The sequence below is a fragment of the Schistocerca serialis genome, chromosome 4 (assembly GCF_023864345.2).
Source record: "Schistocerca serialis cubense isolate TAMUIC-IGC-003099 chromosome 4, iqSchSeri2.2, whole genome shotgun sequence".
In the NCBI taxonomy this organism is placed as follows: domain Eukaryota; kingdom Metazoa; phylum Arthropoda; class Insecta; order Orthoptera; family Acrididae; genus Schistocerca; species Schistocerca serialis.
This window is the reverse complement of record NC_064641.1, coordinates 235,350,976-235,365,139: the sequence shown is the minus strand read 5'-3', so window position 1 is coordinate 235,365,139 and position 14,164 is coordinate 235,350,976. Positions and strand designations below refer to the sequence as shown.

The following is a 14,164-nucleotide window of genomic DNA, read 5'->3' as shown; positions in this document are numbered from 1 at the left end:
AAACATTATGAATCACCTCGAAGGGAACGATCTATTGATACGCAATCAGCATGGTTTCAGAAAACATCGTTCTTGTGCGACGCAGCTAGCTCTTTATTCACACGAAGTAATGGCCGCTATCGACAGGAGATCTCAAGTTGATTACGTATTTCTAGATTTCCGGAAAGCTTTTGACACCGTTCCTCAGAAGCGACTTCTAATCAAGCTGCGGGCCTATGGGGTATCGTATCAGTTGTGCGACTGGATTCGTGATTTCCTGTCAGGAAGGTCGCAGTTCTTAGTAATAGACGGCAAATAGAGTAAAACTGAAGTGATATCAGGTGTTCCCCAGGGAAGCGTCCTGGGACCTCTGCTGTTCCTGATCTTTATAAATGACCTGGGTGACAATCTGAGCAGTTCTCTTAGGTTGTTCGCAGATGACGCTGTAATTTACCGACTAGTAAGGTCATCCGAAGACAAGTATCAGTTGCAAAGCGATTTCGAAAAGATTGCTGTATGGTGTCAGGTGGCAGTTGACGCTAAATAACGAAAAGTGTGAGGTGATCCACATGAGTTCCAAAAGAAATCCGTTGGAATTCGATAAATAGTACAATTCTAAAGGCTGTCAATTCAACTAAGTACCTGGGTGTAAAAATTACGAACAACTTCAGTTGGAAAGACCACATAGATAATATTGTGGGGAAGGCGAGCCAAAGGTTGCGTTTCATTGGCAGGACACTTAGAAGATGCAACAAGTCCACTAAAGAGACAGCTTACACTACACTCGTTCATCCTCTGTTAGAATATTGCTGCGCGTTGTGGGATCCTTACCAGGTGGGATTGACGGAGGACATCGAAAGGGTGCTAAAAAGGGCAGCTCGTTTTGTATTATCACGTAATAGGGGAGAGAGTGTGGCAGATATGATACGCGAGTTGGGATGGAAGTCATTAAAGCAAAGACGTTTTTCGTCGCGGCGAGATCTATTCACGAAATTTGTCACCAACTTTCTCTTCCGAACGCGAAAATATTTTGAGCCCAACCTACATATGTAGGAATGATCATCAAAATAAAATAAGAGAAATCAGAGCTCGAACAGAAAGGTTTAGTACATGTCTGCAATTCATTGAAGTCCCTGTCATTCACTCTTCCTGGGCAGCAAGGACAGCAGTCCACATTGGAAAACTGTTCATGGGTTACCTATCTGCCGGCGCTAATTAATTCGGTGTGGCAATACGGGTAGGGTAACTTGTCGATATGTTGTAACACGCCCTTCCCCTAGTGGTACACTCTGCAACCAAGCCATGACTCTATCCATCGATATGTCATTTTGCTGTATGTCCTGCATTTATCGCGCTGAGTCTTCTGAAACCCGAGAGGTCATTGTGATTGAACCTGAACCGGTGGAAAAATGCTCCTATCGGAGAACAAAAAATACGAATATAACCCTGTTTAAAAGACTCTGACTGAAAAGTTGGGCACAAGCTGGCTCATTCTACCTTCCTCAGCAATCTTAAAAAAAATTCCCAAAAAATTTAGCATGCGAATATATTCACGCTCTTTTTGACACGCAACTCACCTCTGAATACTATCTCGCTCCATCACTGTAAGTCACTCGTACTCATCCACTCCTGCTTGCTCATTCTCACTCATTCACTCAGCCCAAGTCATTGTCATTACATCTTTGTGTCTCTGTAACCAGCACTGCCTTCTGTCTCACTGCCACAGTATCGTTCGTTCTGTCCTACTAATGTCTCCTCACAGTCACAGTCTTCCTGTAGCTCTCTTATTGCTGCTATCTCATTCATTTCCTCTCACTGCCGCTTCTCTTCTCACTCTTACGATCTCTCTCTTCCTCGTTGTCATTGTCGTAGATTATATATCTCATTATCACTGGCTCTCACCAACTTTCACTTTCTCCGTCTTTTTTATTCCTCTCGCACTGGCACTGTACCCTTCAGTCTTTTCCTAGCACTGTTCTGCCGTTGTCAACTACGTTCCGTTGCCAGATCCCGAGTTGTATTCGTGGTAGAAGCGTAGGAGTAAGTGTTTGGCACAGGGCCAAAGTGTGAATATTAAACACTTCCTTCCTCTTAGACAAATGGAGCCGATAAAGTACAAACTTGGATACATTTAGTACTACAAAGTCTTTTCTGCAAGTAGCTATAAATGGACGTTAAACGAGGACTATAAGCAGAACCGGCAAGCTAAGGAGTTTTAGAAACATAGTGCTAGATACAAACCGACTGAGTGGAAGAAAGGCTTTATAGCACAAATAGACTAACAAAGAAACAGGCCTAGAGGGTAAGTCTTATTGCACAAACGAATGATCAAATTGGCTGTTGGAGAAGTGGGTGAGTAAACGTTTTGTAGAATGGTACCATGGCTTCAATACAATAATCGGGTTCAAACCGATGTAGGCAATAGAACTTGTGCAGAAATGAGAAGAACTGCACTGAATAAAGTAGCATGGCGAGTTGTGTAAGACCAACGTCAGGGCTGAGGACAGTAACAAAAACAACAAATGCAAAATATTCTATCCACTACTAACCATAACTTGTCAAAGAAGTCATTAGTGAAATAAATGATCATCAAACTTGCGGAGATCACAAGAGATACGAGAGTTAATCAATGACCTATACTGACACAACAAAATCGCACCATTCGAATATGACCATTCTGTGGTTAGAGAAACATAAAAGGAATAGCCAAAAAGTCCTAATTCTCACCCCGAAAAAATGCAGTTACGTGACACACTTTGTTGGTTTGCAGGTACACATTCGCTGTCCTGGTACACACTCAAACCCCGCCCCACTGTGTCGCACATGTCGTTAGAGGAACCATGAAAAACTGGCGGAGCTCGTTTATAAAGAGCAGTAACGTGCGTTACTACTTTCGCTCCATTTGAAGGGGAACAACGCAATACACGCCGAGTTGTTGGAAGCGTATACCAACAATGGAGCGTCACATGATTCATTGGTTAGGCAAATCCGACTGATGAAATGCGCAGTGGCACACCATCTCTGTGTGGATGACCGGGACATGCAAGAGAAGTGGAGACCCAGGGGTTTGAAAACCAGAGTATCAGAAACGAGGCGAAAGTGGAAAGAGTTAAAATGAGTCATGGTATAATTTTTAATGTTTGACGACATTAAGAACATGCCAAAGGTAGAAGCTCACTGGATTCCACGACTGCTCACACCCAGTCCAAAACTCCGCCGAACCAAGGAGGAAATCTTGACGCTGTGTCAGGCCAATCTACATAGCTTCTTGCTGACCATTACACCACCACCGCACAACGAGGCCCCACCATGCCGCACTGTGTCGGCTTCCCACCTTTCGGCAGCGACTGAAGCTGCACGAGGTAGGCTAGGTGAGCACATCCAGTTGCCATGGGTGCGTGCTAAGACCCATGACAAAGGAGCAGAACAAGCAGTGGGGCTGTATGCACCAACTACTGCCTAAAAAGCGCAAGACCCAACGTCATAGCATAGAAGCTGGTGCTGAATGTCATACTGTGGTGCTAAGACATTATTCACTACTGGCCATTAAAATTGTTACACCAAAAAGAAATGCAGATGATAAACGGGTATTCATTGGACAAATATATTATACTAGAACTGATATGTGATTACATTTTCACGCAGATTGGGTGCATAGATCTAGAGAAAACAGTACCCAGAACAACCACCTCTGGCCGTAATAACGGCCTTGCTACGCCTGGGCGTTGAGTCACACACAGCTTGGATGGCGTGTACACGTACAGCTGCCCATGCAGCTTCAACACGATACCACAGTTCATTAAGAGTAGTAACTGGCGTATTGTGACGACGGCCACCATTGACCAGACATATTCAATTGGTGAGAGATCTGGAGCATGTGCTGCCCAGAGCAGCAGTCGAACATTTTCTGTATCCAGAAGGGCTAGTATAGGACCTGCAACATGCGGTCGTGCATTATCCTGCTGAAATGTCGGGTTTCGCAGGGATCGAATGAACGGTACAGCCACGGGTCGTAACACATCTGAAATGTAACGTCCACTGTTCAAAGTGCCGTCAATGCGAACAAGTGGTGACCGAGACGTGTAACCAATGTCACCCCGTACCATCACGCGGGGTGATACGCCAGTATGGCGATGAAGAATACACGCTTCCAATGTGCTTTCACCGCGATGTCGCCAAACACGGATGCAACCATCATGATGCTGTAAACACAACCTGGATACATCCGAAAAAATGAAGTTTTGTCAGGTTCGTCGTTGAGTACGCCATTGCAGGCGCTCCTGTCTGTGATGCAGCGTCAAGGGTAACCGCAGCCATGCTCTCCGAGCTGATAGTCCATGCTGCTACAAACGACGTCGAACTGTTCGTGCAGATGGTTGTTGTCTTGCAAACGTCCCCATCTGTTGACTCAGGTATCGTGACGTGGCTGCACGATCCGTTACAGCTATGCGGATAAGATGCCTGTCATCTCGACATGCTAGTGATACGAGGCCGTTGCGATCCAGCACGGCGTTCCGTATTACCTTCCTGAACCCACCGATTCCATATTCTGCTAACAGTCATTGGATCTCGTCCAACGCGAGCAGCAATGTCGCAGGATAAAACGCAATCGTGATAGGCTACAATGCGACCTTTATCAAAGTCGGAAACGTGACGGTACGCATTTCTCCTCCTTACACGAGGCATTACAACAATGTTTCACCAGGCAACGCCGGTCAACTGCTGTTTGTGTACGAGAAATTGGTTGGAAACTTTCCTCATGTCAGCACGTTGTAGGTGTCGCCACCGGCGCTAACCTTGTGTGAATGCTCTGAAAAGCTAATCATTTGCATATCACAGCATCTTCTTCCTGTCTGTTAAATTTCGCGTCTGTAGCCCGTCATCTTCGTGGTGTAGCAATTTTAATGGCCAGTAGTGTAGTAAGGGGCGAAACGTTGTATGACTATGCTACAGACGAGGTTTCGGGAAGCTGTCCGAAGAGGGGTTTTCCAGCATCTCACGTCAGCACATTCTCCGCAGGACAGTCACACATGCTGATTATTTGGATGGTTAAGCTGTGGCACACTCCCGTTATTCTCCTTAGATGACACTCAGTTACGCCTTCCTCTTTTTCTAGGGTGAATAAACGGTTCCGTGGCAGGTCTGTCGGGTGTGAAGACGAAGTTATTAACGAAGTGTAATATTTACCGATAGCCAAAATGCAGACTAATACAGCCAAGACCTTCGCCAACCATCTGATGTCGAGAAGAACCTATCGTGTTGCACACTGAATATGTTTAGTGGTTGTAGTGGTTGGTTGGTTTGGGAGAGGGGACCAAACAGTGGAGTCATCGTGAAACACTTCTATTGATTAGAAGTAGGTTTATATTATGTAACTGTGTATCTGTAATTGTTTAGTGTGTATTCTGTGTAATTTAAATTCCTTGACCTGTGGCAAGAAAATTAGATCTGTAATGAATATATGGAAAAAGCAAAAGGTTATGTTAAAATGATAAATTATATGTGCATGTTAATAAAAACAAAATGTTTATTGAAAGCTGGTTCATGCTTTGGCCACTTGTATTTGTAACATGTAAACGCTGTAGGGAAGTCCTTCCGCAACGGAAGTGCCATGGCACGATGTAAAAGGTGGTTTTGGCGGTCGAACTGAGCGGCTCCTTTGCGTGAATGGCAGGCAGTATGTGCCTAGCCGTAGCACGGTACATTTTGACGGTGCTAAGGGAGCTAATTGGAAACTGCTTCATAAAGGATTTGCCTCGGATGTGGATCTGGCTATTTGGTATTCTCGGCGTAAAGGAATGACTCTAATATGTTGAAAATGCGACACCAAGAAGAGATTTTATAGAGCATTCGAACATCAAGAGCCGTGAGTACAGTTAGCCGCCATGTCGCTTGCTACCAATCTTCGCCACTGCTTCACAAACTTCATACATTCAGTAATGTATATGGGCATGGACCAGTTAATTTGTGTGTTGTTTCAATAATAATCACAAAAAACTAATTCGTGTCCGGAACCATATTTTCTATCCTGATCACGAACCTATGCAGGGTCCCCACCTAAGTGCTACTAAAACAGAGTATCGTGATTTAAATGAACAATTCTCGCATTCAAGTGTTTAAAAGTGATTTTTTGTCTAGCTTAAAAGGAGTAGTAAAAGTTAAAGTTAATACCACAAAAGTGAAGTTGGATGGACTTTTGCTGAAGTATCCTTAGTTAACTACAAAATATAGTTTTGCAAGATTACAGTGCAAGATTGTGTAAATATTATTGTCTCTAATTCCTGCTTCACGTGATGAAAAGGCAAATAAGGTATGCTCATTTTCAAAAATAGTGTGTTTCATGATTTCTATCATGAATGGTTCCTTTTCTGAAGTTAATTGAGCCCAGTGTTGTATTTTATTGTCTTGCAAAGTAAATTATGAACTACTCAAAGTGAAGTGAATGATTAGCTTTTGGAATTAGTTGCTAAAGAAAACTGATATATGTAAAGAGTTTAAACAGTGTTTTTGTGATTATTCATCTATATTAGTGTTTTTTTTTTCACGTCAGTTAAGATAAAAGCCCCTCATGTCCAATTTAGTTCTGCACTTCATGCAGTAACATCTCAGTATTTGGTTGATTAATGCTCTTGAGTGTAGCTGTCATTAATAAGAGCTTGGTACAAAATTGCTTCCCATAATTTACTGGAGTGTTGTTATTGGTAACTGCTGCTATGTACAGTTCAGAGTGTACTGTGTCAGTTTGTATCCTGTTTGCTATTCAAAGGGAAATCTATACGTAAGTAACTTCAGTAACCAATATTCAGTTTTCTTAAACATATATTTCCAAATTAATATGCCTAATTTGGCTGCCGACCTTTCATTGTTTTCATTCACTTATGAATTTACCTCTTTCAGTAATTCTCAAGGTTAAAGTCCATTTGGTTTTTCTGTTAATTTCACCAAATTCAAAACTATAGTCAGATACCTTTGTCCATTAGACACACGTGAGCGGTCAATCTTCGAAATCCTCTCAGAGGGTGTGTTTCACGTTAGTGTTATAATCGCTCCCATCGGTTTAGTGAAGGATGGCGAAGGAAGTGGACGATGCCCGTTCAGAGGAACCATCTCGGCCTTTGTCTGAAGGGATTTAGGGACATCACGGAAAACCTAATTCAGGGTGGCCGGACGCGGGTTTTAACACGTCCTCCCGATGTGTTAAACACTGCGCGACCTCGCTCGGTAGCCTATTTTAAGTTGCCGCAGCTTGATTTTTATGAGAGAAAAATTAAAATTGATGTCTTCTCTTCGTATTAAGGGTCCAGTCTCCTTACTCAGCCCATAAAAAAGCGATTTTTACGATCTTTTGGAAAACTAATGAAGCAACCAACGTAAATCTTTCTGCACACTATTTGATTATTGGACAATATTTTCTAATTTAAAAAAAAAGTGATTAAGCCCCCTATCCGAAGAATTGCTCTGTCCAAAATGAGGTGTGCCCATGACAGAACTCTTAGTCTCCAAGTCTTATTTTAAATGAAAAATTAAAAAAAATTCTTATAAATAGGACAATGTGCACGGAGTAATAGTACAGCTTGAGAGTGAATGTAATTCAAGCTTTCAACGTTCTTCCGTAACACATCATCTCACACTGCGGGGACATTAATAAAAGGTATGTCTGAAATTTGACTGAATTACACCTCGGGTATGTCTGAAAAAAGGTAATAGTCTAATTTTTTATTTCGATTTACTCATTATTTGTTGCAAATAACGTCACCAAAAACATACGACGAAACTACATCTTTGTTTCAAGCGTGTGCCATTTTATTTTATTTTTTCAAATTTCAATACTGTTATTTTTGCCAGTGCTAGTGTCTTTTTTGTCCTCCTGGCTCCGTCCATCATGTGTTTAATTTGCTGCCTAGGTAACAGAATTCCTTAACTTCATTTACTTCGTGATCACCAGTCCTGATAAGTTTCTCGCCTCATTTCTGCTACTTCTCATTAATTTTGTCTTTTTTCGATTTGCTCTCATTTACGCATTAAACTGTTCATTCCATTCAGCAGATACTGAGAATAGCAATGTCATCAGCGAATCTTATCGCCGACATCCTTTCACGTTGAATTTTAATTCCAGAATTGAACTTCTTTCTTTTCCATAATTGATTCTTCGCTATATAGGTCGAACAGCAGGAGCGAAAGACTACATCCCTGTCTTACACCCTTTAATACGACCGAGCGAAGTGGCGCAGTTTTTGACATATTGGACTCGCATTCGGGAAGACGACGGTTCAAACCCGCGTCCGGCCAACCGGTTTTAGGTTTTCCGTGATTTCCCTAAGTCGCTCCAGGCAAATGCCGATTTCCTTACCCATCCTTGACACCATCCGAGCTTGTGCTCCATCTGTAATGACCTCGATTTGGACGGTAAACCCGATATTCTATTCTTTCTTCTTTCCTTCCTTTTTTAACCTGAGCACTTCGTTTTCGGCTTTCCACTCTCAATGTTCCCTCTCGGTTCTTGTACAATTGTATATCACGCGTCTTTCCCTATAGCTTATCCCTATTTTTCTCAGAATTTCGAAGATTGTGCACCATTTGACATGGTGGAACGCTTTCCTCAGGTCGACGAATGTTATGAACGTGTCTTAATTTTTCTTTAGTCTTGCTGTCTGCCCCATTAGCTGAATGGTCAGCGCGTTGGGATGCCACGCACGAGGGCCCGGGTTCGATTCCCGGGTGGGACTGGAGATTTTCTCCCTTCAGGGACTGGGTGTTGTGCTGTCCTCATCGTCATTTCATCCCCATTGGCGACGCGCAAGTCGCCCAATGTGGCGTCGCACTCAGTAAGACTTGCACTTGGCGGCCGAACTTCCCGAGTGGGAACTCCCGGCCACTGACGCCATACGCTCGTTTCAATTTAGTCTTGCTTCCTTTATCAGCCGCAAAGTCGGAATTCCCTCTTGGGTGCTTTTACCTTTCCTAAAGCCGAACTGATCGTCGTCTAGCACATCCTCAATTTTCTTTACCATTCTTCTGTATACTATTCTGGTCAGCAACTTGGATGCATGAGTTGTTAAACAGATTATGCGATAATTAACACACTTGTCGGCTCTTCCAGTCTTCGGAATTGTGAGTGTATCTCCAGACTCAAGCACTCACACACCAACGTGATTAGTCGTTTTGTTGCCACTTCCCCCAACGATTTTAGAACTTCAGACGGAATGTAATGATATCGATCCCTTCTGCCAAATTTAATTTTATGTCTTCCAGAGCTCTTTTAAATTCCGATTTTGACACTGGATCCCCTATATCTTCTATATCGACTCCTGTTTCTTCTTCTATCATGTCACCCGCCAAGTCTTCTCCTTCATAGAGTCCTTCAATGTACTTTTAGCACTTATCTGCTCTCTCCTCTGCATTTAACAGAGAAATTCACACAGCACTCTTAATGTTACCGCCTTTCTTTTAGTTTAACCGAAGGTTCTTTTCACTATTCTATGTGCTGAGTCAGTCCTTCCGACCATAATTTCTTTTTCGATTTCTTCACACTTTCCATGCAACCATTTTCAGCACTTTCTGTTTACTTCATTTTTAAGTGACTTGTATTCCTTAATTTCCATAAACATTTTTGCACTTCTTTCGTCGATCAACTGAAGTATTTCTTTTTTTACCCACGGTTTCTTGGCAGTTAGCTTCTTTGTACCGACGGTTTTATTTCCAGCTTCCGTGATTGCCCTTTTTAGAAATGTTTATTCCTCTCCCACTGAACTGCCTACTGAGTTATTCGCTGTCGCAGTATCTATAGCCTCTGAGATCTTCAAGAGCACTCCTTATTCCTCAGTACTTCCTTATGCCACTTTTTTACGCGTTGATTCTTCCTGAGTAGTCTCTTAAACTTCAGCCTACTGTTCGTCACTATTAAATTGTGATCTGATTCCATATCTCCTCCTGGGTACGCCTTAGACTCCAGTACCTGATTTCGGAGTCTAACTGAAGTCTTCCCGTATCTCCCGACCTTTTCCTGGTATACTTCCTCCTCTTGTGATTTTTGAACACAGTATCCGCTATTATTTCCTGAAATTTATTGCGGGAATCAATTACTCTTTCTTTTCTCTTATTCCTAGTACCAAGCCAATATTCTCCTGTAACACTTACTTCTACTCCTTCTCCTGCAACCGCATTCCAGTATCTCATGATTATTAATTTTCATCTCCATTTACATAGTGAATTACTCTTTCTATATCCTCATATATTTTATCTGTCTTTTCATTCTCTGCTTGCGACGTCTGTATGCATACCTGAACTATCACTGGACTGTTCACAGTAACTTCCTCTCTGCCCTACCTCACTATTCACAACGAATCCTATTCCCGGTATACCATTTTCTGCCGCTGTTGATACTACCCTGAACTCATCTTGACCAGAAATCCTTGCCTTCTTTCCATTTCACTTCGCTGACCCCAACTATATCTTGACTGAGCCGCCTCCGAAAGCGTAAATATTTTTTTGACGCCGACCTACATAGTGAAAATGATCATCATAATAAAATAAGGGAAATAGAGCTCTTATGGTACTGGTTTTTTCCACCCTCACTCGCAGAACGTTCTTTTTTTTGGTTATTCAAACTTTTTCTCATGGTTACCACCTCCTTGGCAGACCCCTCCTTGAGGTTCAAATGGGGGACTATTCCAGAATATTTTGCCAATGGAGAGATCATCATGACACCTTTTTTCAATTGCAGGTCGCATGTCCTGTGGATACTGATATGTGTCTTTAATGCAGTGGTTTCCATTGCCGTCTGCTCCTCAAGCCGTTGATCATTGCTGATTCAGGGGCAGTTTCCCACCCCAAAGTCAAGAGAGTGCCCTGAACTTCAGTCCGCACCTCCGCTCTCTTTGACGAGGTCGTTGGTTGAGTGAAGGTGACTCCTAATGTCGGAAGTCTTCGGCGCCGCTGCTGATTTTTTATTCAAAAACTAAGCCGTGGAGTGTTTAGAACCCAGGGCCGAGGACGTTTTGATTACTAATCGAAGACTGTACATCCTTCTTTTTGCATTTGGTCGTGGCGGACGTCACATGACATCCGTTGAAATTCATTGTTGATCCCTTCACCCAGTTTTTTTTACTACAGAGAGCAACCAGCTCTCTGACGGAACACTCTGAGCTACCGTGCCGGCGCCCTAGACCACGGGTTCAGACAGAAGTACGAGGGGTAGCATTAATTTCGAAACTCGGTAAAAACTGCCATGAAAACTTTTTGATAATGAAACTTGAAAGTTATGTGGACCCATAGACTTTAACTGCAGTTTAGCTGGATGAAGATGTTATTCATTTCATTAAATGCACATAATACAAAAATATTTTGAGGTGGTCTCAGCTATTTGTAAATAGATTGATCCATTATTTCCACACTCTTCGAATATAGACTACAGTGTCAAAGGTAACAGGCAGACCTTTTCTATTAGGGACACATGTGTTTCTACAATGACCATTCATATCCTGGATGGCTGTACAGAGCGCGGCAAAAGTCGGGATACACGCCTATAAAAGCCGAACGGTGTGAGGAACCATAATAGCGCCTGTTATGGGGTATCTGTAGGTGGGGGCGCAACTTACAGAAGCTGTGGCGTTTGCGGCGGCTATCTTGGTATCCGACATCTTGGATTTGGGTCACGTGTTTCACATGGGAAGGAGATCATGTGACACATCGTTTTGAACTGCCTCTTCCTCAGTAATACACATGTGAAATTTGTTTTAAGATATCTTTATTTGTATAGGAGTTACGAACTGTAAATTTTAAAACACTTCGTTGGTTGGTTTGGGGGGAGGACCAGTCAGCGAGATCATCGGTTCCATTGGATTAGGGAAGGAAATCGGCCGTGCCCTTTCAAAGGAACCGTCCCGGCATTTGCCTGAAGCCATTTAGGGAAATCACAGAAAACCTAAATCAGAATGGCCAGACGCGGATCTGAATGTCGTCCTCCCGAATGCGAGAGTCCATTCTGCTAATCACTGCGCCAACTCACTTGGTAGGACACTAGTCAGTCGGCATTACAGCATATACTCAACATGACCTCCACTGCACTGCACTCACAATGAAATCTTTTTTGTCTCTCGTACTGCACCCGGCACAGGATATGTAGGTCAACAGAGGCACATACCTCATCAATACGCTGTCAAAGATGGGTTACATTATTGATTTTTACCATATACGCAGTTGATTTCAGATGTCTCCACAGATAAAAGTGAAAAGGTGCAATATCGAGGGACCGTGGTGGCCTTTCGATAGGACCTCTCATATGTATCCAGTGACGTTTATCCAGAAACTGACTTCAGTAACATAGTTACGAGGTGCACCGTCTTGTTGGAAGAGGGTTGAGGAATCATCCTGCGGATTCAAGAGCGCTGGAAGCACATAATCACGGACCACATTAAAATACCTGTCCACATTCAATCTTCCATCAATAGACACTGGTCCCACGTTCTCGTGTCCCAAACCCCACACCGAACCATCACTTTTTCACCATCTGCACCTTCACAGGGATCCACTCACGAGGTTCCATCTGACCAGTAACGATGATTGTTTATTTCTCCTTGCACATAAAAATTATCTTCGCCGCTGAACAGCACCTGTCGTGTGAAGTTTGGATCCTTGTTTCACTGATACAGAGCCCATTCTGCGAACTGCACCCCCTAATTAGATTCATCTCTCGAGAGATGACGTTCCAACTGCGACTTGTGCAGGTGTCAATGGTGTGCAATGATGCAATGATGTGTGTGTGTGTGTGGGGGGGGGGGGGGGGGGGGGGGGAGAGGAGGGACACACGTAGGACAACTGAACGCTGTCCGATACTGGATATTGCTCATAAGCGGCGCGTACTGTGATGTGGTCTTTTCACGAACGAAGCCACAATTTCTGTTGCAGTCTTCTAGTCGGTGCCTGTTCTTGGACGTCCACTGGGTGACTTGTCCTCCACAGAACCCGTTGCAAAAAATTTGTACAGTAACTTGTATACCTTCATAACTGAAACGTCATTTTTCACAGGATGCCAAGTGTTGCAGTCAGCAACAAAAACTCTAATACCTCGTTCACCAATCATTGACATAATTCTCTTGCGTTCCTGCAGTGTGCCATTGTGGATCACGTGCAATAATGAACTGATCACTTCACTGCAATTTCAAACTTAAACATGTCATAACTGCCAAACAAATAAAGGTATCTTAAAACAGACTTCACATGTGTATTCCTCAGAAAGAGTCAGTTAAAAAGTCACACGACCCCCGTCCCATCTGAAGCAAGTAGCCCAAATCCAATGGTGGATTTGAAGATGGCCACCGCTGTCGCCATAGCTCCTGTAAGGTGCGTCTTCACCTAGAGACACCCCATCCGAGACCCCATTAAGAATCCTGAGACCGTTCGACTTTTATAGGGGTGTATCCAGATTTTTGCCTCATGCTGTTTTGTTCATCGCTATCACCAATTCGGCAGACTAATAAGTTTCACCATTGTCCATAACTGCTGCAGGAGCATCAGCTTCAGAATCACTTCCATCACGAAAGCCACTTCCATCACTTTCACGATTGGTTCAAATGGCTCTGAGCACTATGGGACTTAACATCTGTGGTCATCAGTCCCCTAGAACTGAGAACTACTTAAACCTAACTAACCTAAGGACATCACACACATCCATGCCCGAGGCAGGATTCGAACCTGCGACCGTAGCAGTCACGCGGTTCCAGACTGAAGCGCCTAGAACCGCACGGCCACACCGGCCGGGTTTCACGATTGAATTCACCTAACAATGCTTCTCATATAACACTTTCAATCAGTGAAATGTCATTCCTAGGCGCTACAGTCTGGAACCGCACGACCGCTACGGTCGTAGGTTCGAATCCTGCCTCGGGCATGGATGTGTGTCATGTCCTTAGGTTAGTTAGGTTTAAGTAGTTCTAAGTTCTAGGCGACTGATGACCTCAGAAGTTAAGTCGCATAGTGCTCAGAGCCATTTGAATCATTTTTTGTCATTCCTACGTGACATTTTCACATAAATGTTCTTCACAATCGGAGACAGAATAGTTACACGATGAGTGCTCCAGGTTCTCAATGATCCTTGAAAAATTATTTGTCAAATTAATGAAACAGTGCTCACAACTTCGAACGTCCGTCCTGTACTAGATGTCAATATTTATGAAGACAGTAACTG

General features: G+C 43.3%; 1 protein-coding gene across 1 annotated transcript in view; it reads right to left on the bottom strand.

Moving 5' to 3' along the window:
* LOC126474373 (uncharacterized) overlaps positions 1–14,164 on the bottom strand; it is a 308,480-nt gene that overhangs the window by 40,098 nt on the left and 254,218 nt on the right. The gene's annotated exons all lie outside the window — the stretch shown is intronic.